This window comes from Mytilus galloprovincialis, chromosome 7 (assembly GCF_965363235.1).
Source record: "Mytilus galloprovincialis chromosome 7, xbMytGall1.hap1.1, whole genome shotgun sequence".
Lineage (NCBI taxonomy): Eukaryota > Metazoa > Mollusca > Bivalvia > Mytilida > Mytilidae > Mytilus > Mytilus galloprovincialis.
The window spans coordinates 77,023,536-77,031,560 of record NC_134844.1 but is presented as its reverse complement, the minus strand read 5'-3'; the positions used below and the strand labels follow the sequence as shown (position 1 = coordinate 77,031,560).

The following is an 8,025-nucleotide window of genomic DNA, read 5'->3' as shown; positions in this document are numbered from 1 at the left end:
TTATCTTTATCATAACGACCTAGCACTTTTTTACTGAATACTATCACATATAATTATTATTGTCTTATAGAGAGTATTAACTCCTATATTATGTTTTCCCAATAAAAAAAAATGAATATTGTGGTTATGGGTTTTTACTTACGTGAGCAACACGACGGGTGCCCCATGTGAATCAGGATCTTCTTACCCTTCCGGAGCACTTAGGATTAGCCCAATTATTTTGTGTATTTGGTTTGGTGTCAAGAACTTATTTGTCTGTTGCCTGTTGTCTTTTTCAATCATGACGTTAATTTGTCGGTTTAATTTTTCGACTTTTTGAGTTTAAATTTTTATTTGGTTTCTTACACCTCTATTTTACGATAATAAAAATCTTATTTATACATTATTCTATTTAAATATAATTGAATAGATTTTTATTGGCTTTAAAAAAAAATCCTTAATATTATTTTTATTCTTGAATATTTTTTGGATTACTTTATTGTGCGATATGAAGATTGAAAAGAACATAAAGGTATTATCTCAGAATGATATGAATAATTTTTAACATCACTATTATAGTAAAATTGAGAATGAAAATGGGGAATGTGTCAAAAAGACAACAAACCGACCAAAGAGCAGGAAACAGCCGAAGGCCACCAATGAGTCTTTAATACAGCGAAAAGGTTATCTATTCCTGAGGTAGAAAAGCCTTGGTATTTCAAAAGTTCATAATTTTGTTAACAGTTTTGTTAACAGTTAATTTATAATTATGACCATACCAATGATAATTCATGTCAACACAGTGTCAACACAGAAAGCTTTACAACAATAAAAAAACCGATACAATAATAGGGCTAAAAGGTATCCGGAGTGGGAAACCTTCCGTTAATAATGATACGATAGAATAATGTGCAATCTCAGTGAGTCATACAGGTAAATTATTAATAGCCTCGGGTTGGTGTACATAATCAAATATAGATTTCTTTAACCTACCTAGCTGTTAGCCATTTGCTTTTCCTCGTGATAACAAAAATAAGGCTTTCTATTTACTTCCAATAACGAAGTGTTAAATTTAAATTTGGTGACATTTACTAATTTCTGTCCTTATGTTTGACTGCATTTAAGGTATACAAAAGGAACCACTGAGTAAAGTATTAAATTGATTGTACAGAGTATACAACATATCAAAATACATGAATAGTTGAATAGTTGGTTAAAATTCGACAGAACTGTATCAACAAACGGTTGGTTTTCACCTCAGAATGTACTCGATGCACTTGTGCAACTGAGAAGTGTGTAGGTCTATCCTCACCTAGTAAATTCATAAATACATGTTTTCTTATGTTATCTTTTTCTTTTCTATTTTAAGATTCATTTTTAGCTCACCTGATCCAAAGGGTCAGCCAGCTTTTCACAGCATATGCGTCCGTCGTCGTCATCCGTTAACAGAATCAGTATTAGAATATCTAGTTTTAAAAAGTACTCTCTAAAAAAAGTTATGGCTCTTTACTGATGAAATTTACAACGTCAATCACCTTACAGTGGGCAAGCTGGTGACAAAATATTACCTCCCCTGTAAACAGTGCGCTCTTCTGACTAGAGGTAATCGGTAAAAAAAACGGATGATGCTGTAATTGTTTAGCTTGTTTAAAATGAGCTAGTATTAACGAACTAAGACGTGTCAACATAATGTGAATATGATAACGAATCAGGTAAATTATTTCTTGTTAAGTTTATCACCTCATCGTATCATCATATGATAGGTAAATGCGTAAATTTTCGATTTTCAGTGTCGTCAGGGATCAAACATGTAATCATGCCATCCTTTGATTATTTTTTTTTAAATACTATTCAATGGTCGGAACACCTTGATTTTCTCCCAGTTGTAAAGTTGATTATGTTGCATGATATATATTTTTCTCGGGGGAAAAAATTGATATGCAGCAAAGATTGACAGTTTTTAATTTGTGTTGCTATGTGAAATAATGGGAGGTAAATTCAAGTATAAGAAGGCTTTTTCAAATAGTAAACAATTTAATTCAGATGCATAGTATTTTGTCAAATAATAAAGAATATCGTAGAAACTTACTAAAAATTCATCTAATTTATAAAATATATACAACATGACATACTAAAATCTGAAAAGGGGTCAAAAGGGGTAAAACCACTATACCTTGAACAAAGTCAGTTAAAAAAAAAGGGGGTATGGTGAAAATGCTACGAAATTTATATTATATTTATCTGGGGTCTACAACCAAAGGATGATGGGACATGCAACTAACTACTTTTTCAATTTGATTGTAAAGTAAAATAGCTGGGTTTTTCTGGGGCCGATTTTTTTTAGCATCTCTGTTCAAACGTACGTTGGTCTAATATTTTCAGGTTCTCTTTGGATTGCCAAATAATATTATAATCACCTAATTGAATGTTCAAATTATTTTGCAGTGATGTTCTGTATGGAAGGAAGAATGTCATAAAATCTAACAGTTCCGGATGGCCCGTTAAACTAATTGCTTAACATCAATAACGATGTAAGATTCAAGTGTCTGATCCAGCACAAGTTTACCCAGATTTTCCACACTATGTAAATACAGTGTCTGGCATTGAAAGGATATCAAACGGATGTTTTATGGAATGATTCTCACGTATATATGACAATCATATGCATAGGAATGTGGAGCTAGACTCTTTCATGCAACAATTTAATTTCCAATATAAACTCCGAAAAGACAAGAGCATAGAAATGTACATCAATGAGAAACATTCTTTGTGAATAAAATCCTTCCAAAACTTAAATTTGTCATTAGTGTTGCATTATTTATCAGTAGAGATAATTAGATTCCAGTCAGATTGCCCAACTGAAGGTTTTTGTTGGAAATGTTTTGTAAATCTTTGCTGTTTTGCAAGACAAGCTTGGCTGTGCAGGTTGCTCGGCCGCCCCTTTCAGTATGAGAAAATATTTTGTTTATTACTAGTATATACTAAATCACTGACGCAAGACTAAAGCGGGTCCCCTTTTAGGCAGTTAGTGCGAATCACCTTAGGTTTCAACCATTACATGCCAAACCGGGGGAGGGGGAAGGTTTTTTCATAATAATAGAATAAGAATAAGAAACCTTGGTGACCCCACAGTTTAAATGTCTATCGTAGGTACGTCGTGAACAGTGGTCGTTACAGACAAACGTTCACGTAAATTGTCCCAGTCCATGGATGAATTTAATATGTCAATCAATGGCCACAGCCACACTGTTTTGAATTTCATTCTAATACATTGAGATTTAACATATACTTTCCTATATGTAGTGTTTCTGTAAAAGTATTGCCAACAAAATTCCTCAAATTTGGGATCATTGTTTAAGAAAAACACCTTACCCCTGTACTTCATAAAAGTGCAAAGTCTTCTTCAATACACGCGCATGGTTAATTCGGATCACATATTTTCTATTCCGATATTATAAGAATTCGAAGGTTCATATCATTTACAATATCAATCAACATTTTTCTGGGATTTTTTTTTACTACCAACGTTTAACCTCGAGGTTACATTGTAGTAAAAAAAAATCCAATAAAAACGTTGAATGTAAATGATATGAACCTTTAAAGTCTTATATTATAGGACTCATGTTTTTCAAATATAATGTGTTAATCAATTATGTTATGATGATTTTAATAAACTTCACATTAGGTTATTTGTCACGTATATTGATTACATTATATCGAGTTGTCCCAACGATACACTTGTCGGTGTGCTCGATCATACGAATTTACCGACATTCATATAGACAAAATTAACCAACTTTGAAAAATTCTTGTGACGAAATTACATTTCGGAACACGTTAAAAATTGGATACTCAGAAAGCTGCATTATTAAGGTTTGATATATATTTAAAAAAAAAAAGAAAAATATGCAGTCAAATCTGGCAGTTTTTTACACACCCCTATGTTGAACAATGAATTGTTCAATTAACAGCATGTTTGGCAATTAAAAATTCATATATTAACAAATTTAGCTTTAGCATATACTTTATTTATAGTGGTTGTATAAAAGTTATAAAATGGTTTTGTGTTTTAAGAGATATTCGTCTCTATGCATATCAGTTTTTATGCGTAAATTGTCTCTCCTTTTTTCTACCTGTTTTATCTCTTTCATTTAAGTTATTGGTTGTATTTTGAATTATCTAATCTGTAAGATTTCACCGTGTTCACGTGATTAAAGAAAATGACGTATCATTAACCTACCTGTACACATTTGTTGAACTTTAACAGTACCAAGTATGATGTTTAATTGGTTTTAATTAGATTTAAGGTATGTACACATGTTGATGTTCTCATTATAAATACATATGCAGTAGGATATAAAAAAGTGTAATCAAATCTACAATTCAAGCTCATATAGATGTATAACCGAAAAAGATATATTCAAAACTATCTCTCTTTGACATCGTTCAACAAAATGTATTAGGCATAAACACTTATTAGCTTATAATTAGGCATAATCATCCAGCTAATAATGTAGACCAGACTAAAACTTCAAGGTTCATTGATCGTCGCTGAGAAGAGTTATTTCAGTCCAACACAAGATTTGCTCAATGATAGACCCTATGCCTTTACATGGTTCGTGAATCAATATAATAATTTCAAAACAAGACTAGTTTAATGAATATATCTCCCTCATGCAGAAGTCTGATTAATTTCTTGACTAAGGCTATATACCTTTTGTCCGTTTTAATTATATAAACTTAAACAGTTTAAGAGTACAGACCTTGTCATTCTGATAGCTCATTGATGAACGGTACTTGAGTACATCATATTTTCAGCAAAAGGAGAAGACATGTTAATGCCATATTTTTGGACATTGGTAATCGAAAATTAAAAAATATTACAAATCTATCAACTTACACCCTTCCAAGATGTTCTTACAATACTATTCTGTCAGAATTGATAGTCCTTTTTTTCTAGATTTTGTTGAAATCTACAAAACTTAATGGAAAGTCCACAAAAAATCAACTAACATAACGAATGGAAAGTAATTAATAGCAAGATATGAGTCAACACTTTACATAAAAAGATAGTTTGTAACAAAATATATATTATAAAGATGTCAATGTGTGTATAATAGCATAAGAGGCAAAGCACTAGTTCATATATATTTTGTCCAAAATCTATGTTTTTTATGGAAATTGTTGGTAAAAAAATGTGAATTTCAATATCTTTATGACGTAATAGTGACATCACATGTTGAAGTGTACAAATTTTAAATAACAAGTTCCTGTATCAATAAAATAAAAAATATTTTTGAAAGTCTTGAATAAATGTACTAATGTTACAATATCAGGTGCCAAATAATGGCTCTTGTCACACTTCCTTTGTTGTATATAATATTTTTTGGAGTCGTGATTCATAATATATTGATTATGTTAAATTGTTTAACCTGTAGTAGAAGGTCATTAACCATACTCAGTAAAGCAGACACAACCTTCAGTCTGTCCATTCTTGTAAAATAATGATCATATTCTTTGGATTTCAAATATTTTGGCCACGAGCATCACTGAAGAGACATGTATTGTCGAAATGTGCATCTGGTGCAGGAAATTTGGTACCGTAAATGTTATTACTTATAGTTTGAAGTTTTTTTTTAAATCAAGATTTTATACCAAAAGAAAAAAAAAACGAAGAAACAAATACAATACAAAAAACCTTGTCTTGACTTTATGACGTTCCATTGTTTAATTTATTTTAAAATTAAACCACATGGAACTATCTATAGTAACAAACCGTTTGTGTTTACAGGTCATGGCCACTTCTTTCGATAATTGTGGTATTTGTAGTTTACGATACATTTCAAAGCCGGCTGCTATTTGGTGCTCTGATTGTGAAGAAGGATTGTGCCAAGAATGTTCAGAACATCATAGCTTATCTAAGGCCTCACGAAACCACAACGGTTTTCCTATTAATGAATATCAAACGTTTCCATCTTTTATTGGAAACATAAAACTGCACTGTGATGATCACAACGAGAAATATCTATTGTTTTGCAAAGAGCATAATGAATGTGTGTGTAGAAAATGTGTTATTACAGAGAAGCACGGAAAATGTAAAGAAATGGTTCCCATTGAAGATGTGATTAAAAATTCCAAAACATCTGCAGCATTTACAGAAATTGAAATATCACTTCACGAACTGAAGGCAAACTTTGGTTTACTTCTGGAACACAAACAAAAGAATCTATTTTCAATTTCAGCCTCGAAAAAGTTAATTGAGTCCGAGATATTAGCGATTCGGCAGCAGATAACTCGCCATCTCGACTTAATACAAGACAATTTTAATGCTGAACTTAACAAAGCTGTGGAAAAATCTACCCAACAAATACAGAGCTTCATTGCACCCCTGAAGAATAACCAAACAGAAATCGACGAGTGCATAGAAGATTTAGAAAGCTTAAAGAATTATGCAACAGATATGCAAACATTTTTGGGAATTGCGCAATTAGACACCAAACTTCGAAAACAAGAAAAACACCTACAGGATTGTATTGATGGTGGTACTTTGGTTCACGCTGTTGTTTCTTCCCAGTTGAATCCGTTATTACAAAATATACACAAACACATAACTTCGTTTGGAAAAGTCGTCATAGATGTTATACCATTTCAACTATCACTACGAAGAAGCAAGCTAATTCAGACTCAAATGATGAAAGTAATGGTGAAACCAAAATGTTCCGTAGAGAATATAAATCTGGAGTTAAAAACGAAATTTACAACTAAAGCTTTTAATGTGTCAGGCTGTTGTATTTTACCTTCCGGAAAACTTGTAGTGTCAAACAACTGTCCCTCGTATTTGACATTATTTGCACCTGATGGGGAAATAAATCGAAAAATTAACTGCGATTTACCATATATTTATGATGTTGCATGTGTCGACGACACAACTGTAGCCGTTGTTTCAATGACTATGGAGAATATCGAACTTATAAATATGGAATCAGGTAAAACATTCACAATTGTTCGCACTTATTCCCCTTGTTGCGGCTTAACTTATAAAGATAATCATTTTATAGTAAGTCCCCAAAAAGGACAGATACAGAAAATCAGATTAGAAGATACAAAAACATATGGTTTTGGCAGTTCTATGACCTCATTGAATTTGGCTGCATTAGGCAATACACTGTACTCTAGAAAAAGGGACACGTATACCATCGTCTGTCATAATAAAAACGGTGACGTTCTATGGACATACACAGACACGTCGGTTCTAAATGTACCTAGAGGTATCACAGTTGATGAATATGGAAATGCTTTTGTTGCTGGGAACAAATCAAAAAACGTTGTGGCTATATCTTCTCATGGTAGAGGTCACAAAATACTCCTGTCAGAGAAGGACCTGTGTGGTTCTCCATGGGCACTTTGCTATAGTGAAAAATTCAAATCCGTGCTGTTTGCAAATGAAACTGACGGCCAAGCATTTTTGTATAGCGTTAATTACACATAAACTATATTTGCTGCTATTGTGTTATTTCAAAAAAAGCAACGTTAAACGTTATATCATACTATGTTTAGCAAAGAAAATAATATAACATATATAGATTTTAAAATGAAAAGTAGATACATTGCATAACATAGAACTGAATAACATTTATTTGCGTATATTCATGACGAAGACTTACATAAACGTGTCGTTGATACGCGCTGGTTATCTTTTTAAAAAAAGAGGAGATTATTATTAGTGAATATAATAAAGTCTCTTTGAATCTGTAAGAAATTATGATATAAGTATTGCTAGCGCTCATGTTTTTTTTTATTTTGGTTTTTTTTTTGTAAATTTGTCGAAACAATTGTTTGGTTTTTTTTTTCTTGTTTTGCCAATAGATAGTTTTGGTTAAAAATATCTAATCTTTTTCATTTTCCAATTTACGCTTTTTTGTTTATGGTTATTGGCCATTTTAATCGAATGGTTATCGTTGGCTGGAATTAAACGTAGACCGCATTAATATATTGTTTGACATGTTGATAGCTATCGGTTGTGTGTATTTAATATCTTGAATATTC

At 31.8% G+C, this 8,025-nt stretch overlaps 1 long non-coding RNA gene across 1 annotated transcript in view; it reads left to right on the top strand.

Moving 5' to 3' along the window:
* Nucleotides 1-1,028: 1,028 nt before the first annotated feature.
* LOC143083703 (uncharacterized) overlaps nt 1,029-8,025 on the top strand; it is a 221,748-nt gene continuing 214,751 nt past the window's right edge. The window contains exon 1 of the long non-coding RNA XR_012980842.1: nt 1,029-1,104. This is a non-coding gene — a long non-coding RNA (uncharacterized LOC143083703). The remainder of the gene's footprint in view (nt 1,105-8,025) is intronic.